The sequence below is a fragment of the Oncorhynchus masou genome, chromosome 29 (assembly GCF_036934945.1).
Source record: "Oncorhynchus masou masou isolate Uvic2021 chromosome 29, UVic_Omas_1.1, whole genome shotgun sequence".
In the NCBI taxonomy this organism is placed as follows: domain Eukaryota; kingdom Metazoa; phylum Chordata; class Actinopteri; order Salmoniformes; family Salmonidae; genus Oncorhynchus; species Oncorhynchus masou.
The window spans coordinates 71,277,891-71,296,964 of NC_088240.1; the positions used below are offsets into that span (position 1 = coordinate 71,277,891).

The 19,074-nt window shown below is 49.3% G+C and overlaps 1 pseudogene; it reads right to left on the reverse strand.

Annotated features, from left to right (window-relative positions):
• The window catches only part of LOC135519719 (activating signal cointegrator 1 complex subunit 3-like), a 223,170-nt pseudogene that overhangs the window by 115,110 nt on the left and 88,986 nt on the right, over positions 1-19,074 (reverse strand).

Consider the following 19,074-nt stretch of genomic DNA (forward strand, 5'->3'; position numbering starts at 1 on the left):
GAGAAGACGTTTCTTTTCTTGCTGAGTTTATATGAGGCAATTTGGCAATTAGTTATCTATAATGGTTATGATTAATTGTTGAGCACTGTTGGCATATAGATGAATGCAAACATACACTACTTGATTAAAATGTGGACACCTGCTTGTCGAACATCTCATTCCAAAATAATGGGCATTAATATGGAGTTGGTCCCCCAGTTTGCTGCTATAAGAGCCTCCACTTGCCTGGGAAGGCTTTCCACTAGATGTTGTAACATTGCTGCGGGGACTTGCTTCCATACAGCCACAAAAGCATTAGTGAAGTCGGGCACTGATGTTGGGCATTAGGCCTGGCTCGCAGTCGGCGTTCCAGTTCATCCCAAAGGTGTTCGATGGGGTTGAGGTCAGGGCTCTGTGTCAAGTTCATCCACACCGATCTCGTCAAACCATTTCTGTATGGACCTCGCTTTGTGTTGATAGGACATTGTCATGCTGACAGGAAAGGGCCTTCCCCAAACTGTTGCCACAAAGTTGGAAGCACAGAATTATCTAGAATGTCATTTTAAGCTTTAGCATTAAGATTTCCCCTTAATGGAACTAAGGCCCCTAGCTCGAACCATGAAAAATAGCCCCAGACCATTATATTCCTCCTCCACCAAACTTTAGAGTTGGTACTGCATTCGGGCAGTTAGCGTTCTCCTGGCATCCTCCAAATCCAGATTTATCCGTCGGACTGCCAGATGGTGAAGTGTGATTCATCACTCCAGAGCAAAAGTTTCCACTGCGCCAATGACTGTGAGCTTACACTACTACCGCCAAAAAACAGTCACATTACTCTTGCAAAATCATTTTAAAATACACTGCTATAACTTTGATTAAGTTGTTAATAGTTAATGTCCTAATAATTCAAAAGATTGTTCAGAACACCAGGTGTTTAAATCGGCGTATGCTTAATATGATTTTGTCCTAACGCCACGTAAAGTGTTTACATGACATTTGCCATAACCGACCTACTGTCATAATCCGTTTAATATCGATCTATTAGTGCAAGTAAACATGCTCAGTGTGTAGCGGGTACAGAGCTACTGTAATCCAGAGAGCCGAGCTGAGAGCCAACCACTGAGAGGCGCTAGAGAACAGTTGTGAGGCAGAACACAACTCTACTCTGGACCAACTGAGCATAGGGAAAGCCTACGCAGAAACTGTGTGCGTGCATGCGCACCCGTGTGTGTTTGTACAGTACCTGTGTATGCAGAATCTCCCCTTTGGTTAGCTGCATGTCTCCAGTGAGCTCTTTGACAGCAATGCCCAGTGGCTCCAACCGCTTACTGAAGTAGTTCGTCATCTCTGCTGCCAGGGCCTTCATATGAGCTACAGAGGGAGGGAGAGAGAGAGAGATGGAGGGAAGAGAGGGAGCAAGTAGGAGAGAAGAGAGAGAAAGAGGGAGGGAGAGAGATGGAGGGAAGGGAGGGAGTGAGTAGGAGAGAAGAGAGAGAAAGAGGGAGGGAGAGAGATGGAGGGAAGAGAGGGAGCGAGTAGGAGGGAAGAGAGAGAAAGAGGGAGGGAGAGAGAGATGGAGGGAAGGGAGGGAGCGAGTAGGAGAGAGGAGAGAGAAAGAGGGATGGAGAGAGAAATTGAGGGAAGAGAGGGAGCGAGTAGGAGAGTAGAGAGAGAAAGAGGGAGGGAGAGAGAGATGGAGGGAAGAGAGGGAGCGAGTAGGAGAGTAGAGAGAGAAAGAGGGAGGGAGAGAGTTAGAGGGAAGAGAGGGAGCGAGTAGGAGAGTAGAGAGAGAAAGAGGGAGGGAGAGAGATAGAGGGAAGAGAGGGAGTGAGTAGGAGAGTAGAGAGAGAAAGAGGGAGGGAGAGAGATAGAGGGAAGAGAGGGAGTGAGTAGGAGAGTAGAGAGAGAAAGAGGGAGGGAGATAAATATATATAGAGAAAAGGGAGAACGGTGTGCAGGGAGGGGGAGAAAGAGAGAAAGAAAGTGAGAGGAAGTGAAAGGTCACGGTCATGATAAATGAGTGTACAGCAGAGTATCACTTGTTCCCTGGCAACCAGCATAAATCACTATTTATTGAAAAATATGAAACAGGCCACTTAGATTAAGAAAAGTTTAATGGAGATGTACTGTATGAGAAAGTGGCAATACTCGCTGGCTGGCATTGGGTGTGTGGTGTTAGAATGTGTGTGTATTAGAACATGTGTGTGTATGGGGGGGGGGGTGGCTTTATAAGGACAACCAATAATACATGTGTTCTACTGTATGTTTGTATGTCTCGCTCACACACACACAGCTGAGTGGTACCTTGAACTCATGCTTTTTGATGACCCCTCCAGGTTGGAGGTGCTGTCTGATCTCATGGAGGACTGTCAGCATGGCGATGTTGGTCTTGCCGGCCCGGTGGGGAAACAGATGAGCAGGTTCTCATTGGTGTTGTAGGCTGTCTCAAACACTATGGACTGGATCCTGTTCAGACACTGCATCCCCTTAAACACCAACTAACCAACCTGGGGGGAATGAAAGAGAGAGAAAGAGAGAAAGAAACAGAGAGCAAGAGAGAGACAGAGAGAGAGCAAGAGAGAGAGTGTACTTTAACCATTTGTACATTGTTACAACACTGTATGTATACATAATATGACATTTGTAATGCCTTTATTGTTTTTAAACTTCTGTATGTGTAATGTTTACTGTTAATTTGTATTGTTTATTTCACTTTTGTATATTATCTACCCCACTTGCTTTGGCAATGTTAACACGTTTTCCATGCCAATAAAGCCCGTTGAATTGAATTGAGAGAGACAGAGAGAGAGCGAGAGAGAGACAGAGAGAGATATTGTCTACCTTACTTGCTTTGGCAATGTTAACACATGTTACCCATGCCAATAAAGCCCCTTGAATTGAATTGAATTGAATTGAGAGAGCGAGAGAGCGAGAGAGAGTTGGAGAGAGAGCAAGAGAGACAGAGAGAGAGCGAGAGAGAGAGAGACAGAGAGAGCGAGAGAGAGACACAGAGAGAGCGAGAGAGAGCGAGAGAACGAGAGAGACCGAGAGAGAGACAGAGAGAGCGAGAGAGACAGAGAGAGAGCGAGAGAGAGAGCGAGAGAGAGAGAGAGACAGAGAGAGAGTGAGAGAGAGACAGAGAGAGAGAGCAAGAGAGAGCGAGAGACAGTGAGAGAGCGAGAGCGAGAGCGAGAGAGAGAGAGCGAGAGAGAGCAAGAGAGACAGAGAGAGAGCGAGAGAGCGCGAGAGAGAGACAGAGAGAGAGCGAGAGAGAGACAGAGAGAGAGCGAGAGACAGAGCGAGAGAGAGCGAGAGAGAGCGAGAGAGAGAGCGAGAGAGACAGAGAGAGCGAGAGAGTGCGAGAGACAGAGAGAGAGCGAGAGAGAGCAAGAGAGAGACAGAGAGACAGCTAGAGAAAGCGAGATACAGAGAGAGAGCAAGAGAGAGCGAGAGAGACAGAGAGAGAGCGAGAGATAGACAGAGAAAGAGAGAGAGACAGAGAGAGAGCGAGAGAGAGTAAGAGAGAGACAGAGAAAGAGCAGTTAACTGCTCCGGCCACCCACACTCCTAGGGAAAAAGACACATACAGTGGGGAGAACAAGTATTTGATACACTGCAGATTTTGCAGGTTTTCCTACTTGCAAAGCATGTAGAGGTCTGTACTTTTTATCATAGGTACACTTCAACGGTGAGAGACGGAATCTAAAAAAAAATCCAGAAAATCACATTGTATGATTTTTAAATAATTGACATAAGCATTTGATCACCTACCAACCAGTAAGAATTCCGGCTCTCACAGACCTGTTAGTTTTTCTTTAAGAAGCCCTCCTGTTCTCCACTCATTACCTGTATTAACTGCACCTGTTTGAACTTGTTACCTGTATAAAAGACACCTGTCCACACACTCAATCAAACAGACTCCAACCGCTCCACAATCGCCAAGACCAGAGAGCTGTGTAAGGACATCAGGGGTAAAATTGTAAACCTGCACAAGGCTGGGATGAGCGACAGGACAATAGGCAAGCAGCTTGGTGAGAAGGCAACAACGGTTGGCGCAATTATTAGAAAATGGAAGAGGTTCAAGATGATGGTCAATCACCCTCGGTCTGGGGCTCCATGCAAGATCTCACCTCGTGGGGCATCAATGATCATGAGGAAGGTGAGGGATCAGCCCAGAACCACACGGCAGGACCTGGTCAATGACCTGAAGAGAGCTGGGACCACAGTCTCAAAGAAAACCATTAGTAACACAGTACGCCGTCATGGATTAAAATCCTGCAGCACATGCAAGGTCTCCCTGCTCAAGCCAGCGCATGTCCAGGCCCGTCTGAAGTTTGCCAATGACCATCTGGATGATACAAAGGAGGAATGAGAGAAGGTCATGTGGTCTGATGAGACAAAAATAGAGCTTTTTGGTCTAAACTACACTCGCCGTGTTTGGAGGAATAAGAAGGATGAGTACAACCCCAAGAACACCATCCCAACCATGAAGCATGGAGGTGGAAACATCATTCTTTGGAGTTTCTTTTCTGCAAAGGGGACAGGACGACTCCACCGTATTGAGGGGAGGATGGATGGGGCCATGTATTGCGAGATCTTGGCCAACAACCTCCTTCCCTTAGTAAGAGCATTGAAGAGGGGTTGTGGCTGGGTCTTCCAGCATGATAATGACCGAAACACACAGCCAGGGCAACTAAGGAGTGGCTCTGTAAGAAGCATCTCAAGGTCCTGGAGTGGCCTAGCCAGTCTCCAGACCTGAACCCAATAGAAAATCTTTGGAGGGAGCTGAACGTCTGTATTGCCCAGCGACAGCCCCGAAACCTGAAGGATCTGGAGAAGGTCTGTATGGAGGAGTGGGCCAAAATCCCTGCTGCAGTGTGTGCAAACCTGGTCAAGAACTACAGGAAACGTATGATCTCTGTAATTGCAAACAAATGTTTCTGTACCAAATATTAAGTTCTGCTTTTCTGATGTATCAAATACTTATGTCATACAATAACATGCTAATTAATTACTTAAAAATCAACCATCTCTCACAGTTGAAGTGTATATATGATAAAAATTACAGACCTCTACATGTTTTGTAAATAGGAAAACCTGCAAAATCGCCAGTGTATCAAATACTTGTTCTCCCCACTGTAACTGCAGGTCCAGGTGTGTGCTCTGTCCCCGGCTGTCCATCAATCTCACACACTTTATAGCCTTATTTTACTTCGTGCTCCCTCTCTCAACTCTTTCTCTATCTCTTAGAGTGGATCAGGATGTCTAGAGCTTAGACAGCAATATCATTTATTTAAGGATTCATTAAAAATATGCCATCACTCTACTCTTCCTCCCAGTTTCGCTCTGACACTCAGAAAAATAAAGAATGAGTGCTGCGTGTCATCCAGGGGCTGGGGCCAAAGAGGAGAGAAGAGGCAGGAGTCAGCCCCGCGGCCCTGACAACCCAACCCAACTATGATGAAGGCAGTAGTCAGCCCCGTGGCCCTGACAACCCAACCCAACTCTGATGAAGGCAGGAGTCAGCCCCGTGGCTCTGACAACCCAACCCAACTCTGATGAAGGCAGGAGTCAGCCCCGCGGCCCTGACAACCCAACCCAACAATGATGAAGGCAGTAGTCAGCCCCGTGGCCCTGACAACCCAACCCAACTCTGATGAAGGCAGGAGTCAGCCCCGCGGCCCTGACAACCCAACCCAACTATGATGAAGGCAGGAGTCAGCCCCGTGGCACTGAAAACCCAGCCCAACTCTGATGAAAGCAGGAGTCAGCCCCGTGGCCCTGACAACCCAACCCTGATGAAGGCAGGAGTCAGCCCCGTGGCCCTGACAACCCACCCAACTCTGATGAAGGCAGGAGTCAGCCCCGTGGCACTGACAACCCAACCCTGATGAAGGCAGGACTCAGCCCCGTGGCCCTGACAACCCAAACCTGATGAAGGCAGGAGTCAGCCCCGTGGCCCTGACAACCCAACCCTGATGAAGGCAGGAGTCAGCCCCGTGGCCCTGACAACCCAAACCAACTCTGATGAAGGCAGGAGTCAGCCCCGTGGCCCTGACAACCCAACCCTGATGAAGGCAGGACTCAGCCCCGTGGCCCTGACAACCCCAACCCAACTCTGATGAAGGCAGGAGTCAGCCCCGTGGCCCTGAAAAACCCAACCCAACTCTGATGAAGGCAGGAGTCAGCCCCGCGGCCAACCCAACCCAACTATGATGAAGGCAGGAGTCAGCCCCGTGGCCCTGACAACCCAACCCAACTCTGTTGAAGGCAGGAGTCAGCCCCGCGGCCCTGACAACCCAACCCAACTATGATGAAGGCAGTAGTCAGCCCCGTGGCCCTGACAACCCAACCCAACTCTGATGAAGGCAGGAGTCAGCCCCGTGGCCCTGACAACCCAACCCAACTCTGATGAAGGCAGGAGTCAGCCCCGCGGCCCTGACAACCCAACCCAACTATGATGAAGGCAGGAGTCAGCCCCGTGGCACTGACAACCCAGCCCAACTCTGATGAAAGCAGGAGTCAGCCCCGTGGCCCTGACAACCCAACCCTGATGAAGGCAGGAGTCAGCCCCGCGGCCCTGACAACCCAACCCTGATGAAGGCAGGAGTCAGCCCCGTGGCCCTGACAAACCAACCCTGATGAAGGCAGGACTCAGCCCCGTGGCCCTGACAACCCAACCCTGATGAAGGCAGGAGTCAGCCCCTTGGCCCTGACAACCCAACCCTGATGAAGGCAGGACTCAGCCCCGTGGCCCTGACAACCCCAACCCAACTCTGATGAAGGCAGGAGTCAGCCCCGTGGCCCTGAAAAACCCAACCCAACTCTGATGAAGGCAGGAGTCAGCCCCGCGGCCAACCCAACCCAACTATGATGAAGGCAGGAGTCAGTCCCGTGGCCCTGACAACCCAACCCAACTCTGATGAAGGCAGGAGTCAGCCCCGCGGCCCTGACAACCCAACCCAACTCTGATGAAGGCGGGAGTCAGCCCCGTGGCCCTGACAACCCAACCCAACTCTGATGAAAGCAGGAGTCAGCCCCGTGGCCCTGACAACCCAACCCAACTCTGATGAAAGCAGGAGTCAGCCACGTGGCCATGACAACCCAACCCTGATGAAAGCAGGAGTCAGCCCTGTTGCCATGACAACCCAACCCTGATGAAGGCAGGAGTCAGCCCCGTGGCCCTGACAACCCCAACCCAACTCTGATGAAGGCAGGAGTCAGCCCCGTGGCCCTGACAACCCAACCCTGATGAAGGCAGGAGTCAGCCCCGTGGCCCTGACAACCCAACTCTGATGAAAGCAGGAGTCAGCCCCGTGGCCCTGACAACCCAACCCTGATGAAGGCAGGAGTCAGCCCCGTGGCCCTGACAACCCAACCCTGATGAAGGCAGGAGTCAGCCCAGTGGCCATGACAACCCAACCCTGATGAAGGCAGGAGTCAGCCCGAGGCCCTGACAACCCAACCCTGATGAAGGCAGGAGTCAGCCCAGTGGCCATGACAACCCAACCCAACTCTGATGAAAGCAGGAGTCAGCCCCGTGGCCCTGACAACACAACTCTGATGAAGTCAGGAGTCAGCCCCACAGCCCTGACAACCCAACCCTGATGAAGGCAGGAGTCAGCCCAGTGGCCATGACAACCCAACCCAACTCTGATGAAAGCAGGAGTCAGCCCCGTGGCCCTGACAACACAACTCTGATGAAGTCAGGAGTCAGCCCCGTGGCCCTGACAACCCAACCCAACTCTGATGAAAGCAGGAGTCAGCCCCGTGGCCATGACAACCCAACCCTGATGAAGGAAGGAGTCAGCCCCGAGGCACTGACAACCCAACCCTGATGAAGGCAGGGGTCAGCCCCACGGCCCTGACAACCCAACCCAACTCTGATGAAAGCAGGAGTCAGCCCCGTGGCCATGACAACCCAACCCAACTCCGATGAAAGCAGGAGTCAGACCCGTGGCCCTGACAACCCAACCCTGATGAAGTCAAGAGTCAGCCCCACGGCCCTGACAACCCAACCCTGATGAAGGCAGGACTCAGCCCCGTGGCCCTGACAACCCCAACCCAACCCTGATGAAAGCAGGAGTCAGCCGCACGGCCCTGACAACCCAACCCCGATGAAAGCAGGAGCCAGCCCCACAGCCCTGACAACCCAACTCTGATGAAGGCAGGAGTCAGCCCCACGGCCCTGACAACCCAACTCTGATGAAGGCAGGAGTCAGCCCTGCAGCCCTGACAACCCAACCCAACCCTGATGAAAGCAGGAGTCAGCCGCACGGCCCTGACAACCCAACCCCGATGAAAGCAGGAGTCAGCCCCACAGCCCTGACAACCCAACTCTGATGAAGGCAGGAGTCAGCCCCACGGCCCTGACAACCCAACTCTGATGAAGGCAGGAGTCAGCCCTGCAGCCCTGACAACCCAACCCAACTCTGATGAAAGCAGGAGTCAGCCCCGTGGCCATGACAACCCAACCCAGCTCTGATGAAAGCAGGAGTCAGCCCCGTGGCCCTGACAACCCAACTCTGATGAAGGCAGGAGGAGGAAAAGGTTAAATTATTAATGCATCTAAGTGCAACTTTATTAGAGTCCACTTAAGCCGCTGATCGTGGTTACACCATGAGAGCGAGAGAGAGAGAGAGAGGGAGAGAGAGAGAGAGAGAACTAAATATCTATACACACACAAACACAAAATATAACTATGATGAAAGCAGGAGTCAGCCAAGTGGCCCTGACAACCCAACCCTGATGAAAGCAGGAGTCAGCCCCACGGCCCTGACAACCCAACCCTGATGAAAGCAGGAGTCAGCCAAGCGGCCCTGACAACCCAACCCCGATGAAGGCAGGAGTCAGCCCCACGGCCCTGACAACCCAACCCCGATGAAGGCAGGAGTCAGCCCCACGGCACTGACAACCCAACCCCGATGAAGGCAGGAGTCAGCCCCACGGCACTGACATCCCAACCCCGATGAAGGCAGGAGTCAGCCCCACGGCCGTGACAACCCAACACTGATGAAGGCAGGAGTCAGCCCCACGGCCCTGCCAACCCAACCCCGATGAAGGCAGGAGTCAGCCCTGCAGCCCTGACAACCCAACCCCGATGAAGGCAAGAGTCAGCCCTGCAGCCCTGACAACCCAACCCTGATGAAGGCAGGAGTCAGCCCTGCAGCCCTGACAACCCAACCCCGATGAAGGCAGGAGTCAGCCCTGCAGCCCTGACAACCCAACCCGGATGAAGGCAGGAGTCAGCCCTGCAGCCCTGACAACCCAACCCGGATGAAGGCAGGAGTCTATATATAGAGACTATATATCTATATATCTATACACACACAAAAACACAAAATATAAATGCAACATGTAAAGTGTTGGTCACATTTTTAATGAGATGAAATAAATGATGATTTTTTTTCTCCATATGCACAAAAAGCTTCCAATCACAAGCCAAAATAATCCTTCCATCTAACAGGAGGGATCATATGAGGGTGGGGGGGTGCTCAGGAGTATTTCTGTTTGTAATAAAGCCCTTTTGTCAGGAAAAACAAATTATGATTGGCTGGGCCTGGCTTCCCAGTGGGTGGACCCCAGTGCGCCCTTACCCAGTCATGTGAAAACCATAGATTAGGGCCTAATGAATTTATTTCAATTGACTGATTTCCTTCGATGAACTATAAGAAAGTAAAACCGTTTAAATTGTTGCATGTTGCATTTATATTTTCGTTCATTTATTCAGAGAGAGAGCCAAAGAAAGAGTAATACAAAGAGGTAGAGAGAGAAAAATTAAAAAGAGAGCAAAAGAGAGAAAGGAGATACTGTACACACCATCTTGACACATATTTGAACTAAGTGAGTAAAGGAATGGATATTAGTGCTGTTTGGTTTGTACCCATCCTTTCTCTCTAGTCTAAATGACTGTAGGGCTGACTTCCTCTCATCCTCTCTCCCTGGCGAGTCGAGCGTCCTCCTGTCTAACCAATTATTTCCCCCAAGGCCAAGTCCTGAGAGCACCAACCGATTTATAAATATGCATTTCTGAATTAGGAGCGGCCCAGTTTCATCCTCTTCTGCACGGCTCCTGCTCACACACACGCAAGCACTCACACAAGCACTCACACAAGCAAGCACACACGCAAGCACTCACACAAGCACTCACACAAGCAAGCACACACGCAAGCACTCACACAAGCAAGCACGCACACAAGCAAGCACGCACACAAGCAAGCACGCACACAAGCAAGCACGCACACAAGCAAGCACACACGCAAGCACTCACACAAGCAAGCACGCACACAAGCAAGCACGCACACAAGCAAGCACACACGCAAGCACTCACACAAGCAAGCACGCACACAAGCAAGCACGCACACAAGCACTCACACACGCAAGCACTCACACAAGCAAGCACGCACACAAGCAAGCACACACGCAAGCACTCACACACGCAAGCACTCACACAAGCAAGCACGCACACAAGCAAGCACGCACACAAGCACTCACACACGCAAGCACGCACACAAGCAAGCACGCACACAAGCACTCACACACGCAAGCACTCACACAAGCAAGCACGCACACAAGCAAGCACACACGCAAGCACTCACACACGCAAGCACTCACACAAGCAAGCACGCACACAAGCAAGCACGCACACAAGCACTCACACAAGCAAGCACGCACACAAGCAAGCACGCACACAAGCACTCACACACGCAAGCACTCACACAAGCAAGCACGCACACAAGCAAGCACACACGCAAGCACTCACACACGCAAGCACTCACACAAGCAAGCACGCACACAAGCAAGCACACAAGCAAGCACTCACACACGCAAGCACTCACACAAGCAAGCACGCACACAAGCAAGCACGCACACAAGCACTCACACAAGCAAGCACGCACACAAGCAAGCAAGCACGCACACAAGCAAGCACACACGCAAGCACTCACACAAGCAAGCACTCACACAAGCAAGCACGCACACAAGCAAGCACACACGCAAGCACTCACACAAGCAAGCACGCACACAAGCACTCACACACTCAAGCACGCACACAAGCAAGCACACACGCAAGCACTCACACACGCAAGCACTCACACAAGCAAGCACGCACACAAGCAAGCACGCACACAAGCACTCACACAAGCAAGCATGCACACAAGCAAGCACGCACACAAGCAAGCACACACGCAAGCACTCACACAAGCAAGCACACACACAAGCAAGCACGCACACAAGCAAGCAAGCACACAAGCAAGCACGCACACAAGCACTCACACACGCAAGCACGCACACACGCAAGCACTCACACAAGCAAGCACGCACACAAGCAAGCACACACGCAAGCACTCACACACGCAAGCACTCACACAAGCAAGCACGCACACAAGCACGCACACAAGCAAGCACACACGCAAGCACTCACACAAGCAAGCACTCACACAAGCAAGCACACACGCAAGCACTCACACAAGCAAGCACTCACACAAGCAAGCACACACGCAAGCAAGCACGCACACAAGCACTCACACAAGCAAGCACGCACACAAGCAAGCACGCACACAAGCAAGCACACACGCAAGCACTCACACAAGCAAGCACTCACACAAGCAAGCACGCACACAAGCAAGCACACACGCAAGCACTCACACAAGCAAGCACGCACACAAGCACTCACACACTCAAGCACTCACACAAGCAAGCACGCACACAAGCAAGCACACACGCAAGCACTCACACACGCAAACACTCACACAAGCAAGCACGCACACAAGCAAGCACGCACACAAGCACTCACACAAGCAAGCATGCACACAAGCAAGCACACACACAAGCAAGCACACACGCAAGCACTCACACAAGCAAGCACACACACAAGCAAGCACGCACACAAGCAAGCACGCACACAAGCAAGCACGCACACAAGCACTCACACACGCAAGCACGCACACAAGCAAGCACGCACACAAGCACTCACACACGCAAGCAAGCGCGCACACAAGCAAGCACACACGCAAGCACTCACACAAGCAAGCACTCACACAAGCAAGCACACACGCAAGCACGCACACAAGCAAGCACGCACACAAGCAAGCACGCACACAAGCAAGCACACACGCAAGCACTCACACAAGCAAGCACTCACACAAGCAAGCACACACGCAAGCACGCACACAAGCAAGCACTCACACAAGCAAGCACGCACACAAGCAAGCACACACGCAAGCACTCACACAAGCAAGCACTCACACAAGCAAGCACACAAGCAAGCACTCACACAAGCAAGCACACACGCAAGCACGCACACAAGCAAGCACTCACACAAGCAAGCACGCACACAAGCAAGCACACACGCAAGCACTCACACAAGCACGCACACAAGCAAGCACACACGCAAGCACACACGCAAGCACTCACACAAGCAAGCACTCACACAAGCAAGCACACACGCAAGCACTCACACAAGCAAGCACTCACACAAGCACGCACACAAGCAAGCACACACGCAAGCACTCACACAAGCAAGCACTCACACAAGCAAGCACACACGCAAGCACTCACACAAGCAAGCACTCACACAAGCACTCACACAAGCACTCACACACAATTGCCAGGACTCAAACACACACTGTGTCGCTGTGGCAAACACGTTCACTTTAAGCAGCTAGACCCCCTTTTGTTTTGATTTATCGAATTTGTCTGTAGATAACGAGGAGCCAGTGTCCCAAACTCCTTAAACATGCTAATTCATGCAAATGTATGCCTGTCACAATATTCACCTTGAGGTAACGCTATACATGTTGTAAATATGAAGTTTCCATCTTTCAATGATCTTTTTGAAAATGTTCAGCGCTTTGTTTTTCATTTTTTTCATTTCTTAAAACGTCTCTGGCTGGCTTCATTGTTAATCAGATGTATACACTGTAAATCTTCCAATAGGAGATGCAGCTGTCCCTGCCAGGAGTCATCTCCGGGGTCCAAGCAGCACTGAAGAGGTAAAGTTACTGTAGGCTACTTGAGATACCATCATATGCAGCTGTTAACATAACATTAATTTAACTAAAATCACTGTCTCCAAGCAACAAACACCAGCATGGTTATACATCTTCAGCACTAAGTGAAACACCACAAATATAGCTAACAGTTGAAACATTTGTATTTTATTTAACCTTTATTTGGCTAGGCAAGTCCGTTAAGAACTAATTCTTATTTACAATGACGGCCTACAGTTAACCACATCTAAGAGAAACTACCAACAGTAGACACCACAACTCACGTTTAAGAGAAGAACATTCTATACGGTTGTTTTATCAACTGGCCTCAGTTTGTTGGAGTTATTTCCTGTCACTAAGTTTATGAACAGGCCTGCGATCAGTCAATCAGTGTGCACACTGGGATTATCACATTAACTCATAGAAACAAACTTTGAGTAACAAAATCAATTTGACATCACCAGGCAAGATTCCAACTCAATTATGACGACAAGTCTTAAACACACTTAATCCCCCAGGCATTCAAAAAGAGAACACACCTCGAGAACCAATCTCAAAGTCCAGTTTCTCTCACCCCTGGGGTTGAAAAATCCGAGTAACTTTCCCAAAATCCCCAGGTTTTCCAAAAACCGTGGTTGGAATATTCATGGAATCCTCCAACTGGGATTTCTGGAAAACCTTGGAAATTTGGGTAAGTTACTGGAATGTCCCAGCCCTACTCCCCCACAAAGACAGACCCATGCAGGTATCAAAGGGTTCTCCCCAGGATGTCAACCAGGTGGTGCTGATGTGAGGCCCTCTGAGGTCCAGAGGGGGCTGGGAGCAGAAGCATAACATTTGTATGTTAGATAGATAGATAAAGCAAAGTAGTGCGACAAAAACAACACAGAGTTACACAAACAAACGTATTTCAATAACGCAATAGAAAAAGTTGTACGGTGTGTGCAAATGTAGAAGAGTAGGGAGGTAAGGCAATAAATAGGCCATAGAGGCGAAATAATTACAATTTAGCAATAATACTGGAGTGATAGATGTGCAGATGATGATGTGCAAGTAGTGATACTGGTGTGCAAAATAGCAAGAAGATAAATAACAATATGGGGATGAGGTAGTTGGGTGTACTATTTACAGATTCACTGTACCTGTACACAGCCATCGGTAAGCTGCACTGACAGCTGTTGCTTAAAGTTAGAGAGGGAGATATACGTCTCCAGCATCCTCAGTCGAGGATGCCTGGTCGTTCTTTAAAATGAATTTCCTCACAATCTTAGATAATAAGCATGCCCAATCAAAAAATCCAGAACTAACAACAGATACAGACCTGACTGCCCTCGACCAGCACAAAAACATCCTGTGGCAGACTGCAATAACATCGAATAGTACCCGCGATATGCAACTGTTTAGGGAAGTCAGGAACCAATACATGCAGTCAGTCAGGAACGCAAAGGCTAGCTTTTTCAAGCAGAAATTTGCATCCTGTAGCTTTAACTCCAAAAAGTATTGGGACACTGTAAAGTCCATGGAGAACAAGAGCACCTCCTCCTAGCTGCCCACTGCACTGAGGCTAGGTAACAGGGTCACCACTGATAAATCCATGATAATCCAACATTTCAATAAGCATTTCTCTACGGCTGGCCATGCCTTCCTCCTGGCTACTCCAACCTTGGGCAGCCCCCCCCCCCCTGACAACCCAACCAGACCCCCCCCCCCCTCTCCTTCACCCAAATCCAGATAACAGATGTTCTGAAAGAACTGCAAAAACCTGGACCCGTACAAATCAGCTGGGCTAGACAATCTGGACCCTCTCTTTCTAAAACAATCCGCCGCCATCGTTGCAACCCCTATTACAAGCCTGTTCAACCTCTCTTTTGTATCGTCCGAGCTCCCTAAAGATTGGAAAGCTGTTGCGGTCATTCCCCTCTTCAAAGGTGGTGACACTCTAGACCCAAACTGCTGTAGACCTATATCTGTCCTGCCCTGCCTCTCTAAAGTCTTCGAAAGCCAAGTTAATAAACAGATCACTGACCATTTTCGAATCCCACCGTACCTTCTCCTCTGTGCAATCCAGTTTCCGAGCCGGTCATGGGTGCACTCCAGCCATGCTCAAGGTACTAAACAATATCATAACCGCCATCGATTAAAGACAGCACTGTGCAGCCATCTTCATCGACCTGGCCAAGGCTTTTGAATCTGTCAATCACTGTATTCTTATTGGCAGACTCAATAGCCTTGGTTTCTCAAATAACTCCCTCGTCTGGTTCACCAACTACTTTGCAGACAGAGTACAGTGTGTCAAATCGGAGGGTCTGTTGTCCGGACCTCTGGCAGTCTCTATGGGGGTACCACAGTGTTCAATTCTCGGGCCGACTCTTTTTTTCCGTATATATCAATGATGTCGCTCTTCCTGCGGGTGATTCCCTGATCCACCTCAACGCAGAAGACACCAGTCGGTATACCTTTGGCCCTTCCTTGGACACTGTGCTAACTAACCTCCAAACGAGCTTCAATGCCATACAACACTCCTTCCGTGGCATCCAACTGCTCTTAAACGCTAGTAAAACCAAATGCATGCTTTTCAACCGTTCGCTGCCCCCCCCCCCCCCCACACATCTCCAATCCAAAATCAAATCTAGAATCGGCTTTCTATTTCGCAACAAAGCCTCCTTCACTCACGCCGCCAAACTTACCCTAGTACAACTGACTATCCTACCGACTTCGGCGATGTCATCTACAAAATAGCTTCCAATACTCTACTCACCAAACTGGATGCAGTCTATCACAGTGCCATCCGTTTTGTCACCAAATCACCTTATACCACCCACCACTGTGACCTGTATGCTCTAGTCAGCCCTCGCTACATATTCTTCGCCAGGTCATCTATAAATCTATGCAAGGTAACGCTCCACCTTATCTCAGCTCACTGGTCACAACAACAACAACACCCACACATAGCACACATTCCAGCAGGTATATCTCACTGATCACCCCCAAAGCCAACACCTCCTTTGGCCGCCTTTTCTTCCAGTTCTCTGCTGCAAATGACTGGAACGAACTGCAAAAATCACTGAAGCTGGAGACTTATATTTCCCTCAACAACTTTAAACATCAGCTATCTGAGCAGCTAACTGATCGCTGCAGCTTGACACAGTCCATCTGTAAATAGCTCTACCTACCTCATCACTATATTATTTTTATTTACTTTTCTGCTCTTTTTCGCACACCAGTATCTCTACTTGCACATCATCATCTGCTCATTTATCACTCCAGTGTTAATCTGCTAAATTGTAATTCTTCGCTACTATGGCCTATTTATTGCCTACCTCCTCATGCCTTTTGCACACACTGTATATATACTTTCTTTTTTTCTACTGTGTCATTGACTTGTTTACTGTGTTATTGGCTTGTTTATTGTTTACTCCATGTTATTCCATGTGTAACTCTGTGTTGTTGTCTGTGTCACACTGCTTTGCTTTATCTTGGCCAGGTCGCAGTTGTAAATTAGAACTTGTTCTCAACTAGCCTACCTGGTTAAATAAAGGTGAAATAATACCAAAATAATAATAATAATAATATTGGGCAGGGCTGTGGGCTTTACAGTGAAATAAGACAATAATCACTAACCAAAACAGCAATAGACAAGGCATATTGACATTAGGGAGAGGCATGTGTAACCGAGTGATCATAGGGTCCAATGAGTAGCAATAGATGAGTCAGGGAGCCGATTCAGTAGTCTCTACTATGCTGGGCGAGCTGGAGACACGGCGATTCAGACAGCTAGCGGGCCGGGGCTAGCAGATGAGCCTCCGGCGACGTCGCAACGGAAGAGCCTGTTGAGACCACCTTGGACGTTTACATTGGCAGACCAGTCGTGATGGATAGGCGGGGCTCTGTGTCAGCAGTAAAGGGGTCCAGGCCAATTGGCAAAAGATGTATTGTAGCCCAAGTATTGGCTGGTGGACCTCTTCGGCTAGCCGGGAGATGGGCCTAGCTCGAGGCTAGCTCAAGGCTAAGTGGTGCTTGCTTCGGGACAGAGACATTAGCCAGGAGTAGCCACTCTGATTACAGCTAGCTAGCTGCGATGATCCGGTGTAAAGGTTCAGAGCTTGCGGTAGGAATCTGGAGATGTGGTAGAGAAAAAGCAGTCCAATATGCTCTGGGTTGATATCGCGCTGTGCAGACTGGCAGGTATTGACTGAGCTGAGTGTCCGAGTTAATGGTGAAGACCTCTAGCAGTGGCTAACTGACTACTAGCTAGTTAGCTGGCTAGCTTCTGATGGGGGTTCCGGATCTAAAGTATAAAAATAGCAGATCCGTCCAACATTGGGTGAGGCGAGTTGCAGGAGAGTATATTCAGTACGTAGATGGAAAGTGAGATTAAAATATATACAAAATACATACAAAAAAACGAGGAAGAAAACGATATTTACATGGGACAAGACGTGACAAGACAAAACACACGTCCGACTGCTACGCCATCTTGGATGTGCCTAACCCAGTGACTAAAAGTGTTGTTAGTTCCAGATGTCTAATAGAGGACCATACACATCTGTGGTCAACATAGCAGCAAGATTAAATTCAGTTCCTAATGAGGCCAGCTGTGTGGACCCCAACTGTAGCCCGTCTCTAAAACCCAGCTGGCTAAATCATCACTGTGAACACAATCCCAGTCCGTACTATGTCGTGTGTGTGTGTGTGTGTGTGTGTGTGTGTGTGTGTGTGTGTGTGTGTGTGTGTGTGTGTGTGTGTGTGTGTGTGTGTGTGTGTGTGTGTGTGTGTGTGTGTGTGTGTCTCCCAGTTTAGGTTCATACAGTGTAGTCTGTGTGTATATATCTCCCAGTCCATACTGTGTGGTGAGTGCGATGGAAGCTGGCAGGCTCATTATCAGAGTGCTAGCCCTGCCTACAGCCATATGTGCCAACCAGGCTGACTGGGAATAAACTGCCAATATAGAACCAATCCACCAGCCACTCTAAACTCACTAATTGGAGCCTCAAAAATCCCAGTAATGATTCTACAGCTAAATCTAAAACACCTACCAAGCAGTCTCTGTCCAATTGCCTCCCTGTCCTAGTTTTAACATACAGTGCATTGGGAAAGTATTCAGACATCTTGACTTTTCCACATCTTGTTATGTTTCAGCCCTATTCTAAAATGGATTAAATTGTTATTTCCCCATCATTAATCTACACACAATACCCCATAGTACCCCACATTACCCCATAATTGCACCTTTGGCAGCAATTAGAGCCTTGAGTCTTCTTGGGTATGACCCTAAAAGCTTGGCACATCTGTATTTGGGGAGTTTCTCCCATTCTTCTCTGCAGATCCTCTTAAGCTCTGTCAGGTTGGATGCAGAGCGTCGCCGCACAGCTATTTACAGGTCTCTCCAAAGATGTTCAAGTCCGGGGCTCTGGCTAGGCCACACAAGGACATTGTGCATAGGGTCATTGTCCTGTTGGAAGGTGAATCTTCACCCCAGTCTGAGGTCCTGAGCACTCTGGAACAGGTTTTCATCAAGGATCTCTCAGTACTTTGCCTCGATCCTGACTAGTCTTCCGGTCCCTGCCGCTGAAAAACATCCCCACAGCATAACGCTGCCACCCCCATGCTTCTCCGTAGGGATGGTGCCAGGTTTCCTCGAGGCATGTAGGCCAAATAGTTCAATCTTGGTTTCATCAGACCAGAGAATCTTGTTTCTCATGGTCTGAGAGTCTTTAGCTGCCTTTTGGTAAACTCCAAGCGGGCTGTCAAGTGCCTTTTACTGAGGAGTGGCGTCCTTCTGGCCACTTTACCATAAAGGCCTGATTGGTAGAGTGAGGCAGAGACGGTTGTCCTTCTGGAAGGTTCTCCCATCTCCACAGAGGAACTCTGGCACTCTATCAGAGTGACCATTGGGTTCTTGGTCATCTCCCTGACTAAGGCCTCTCTCCCCCGATTGCTCAGTTTGGCCGGGAGGCCAGATCTAGATCTGAGCTAAAAGTTTGAGTCTCATAGCAAAGGGTTTGAATACTTACAGTTGAAGTCGCAAGTTTACATACACCTTAGCCAAATACATTGAAACTCAGTTTTTCACAATCCCTGACATTTAATCCAAGTAAAAAATTCC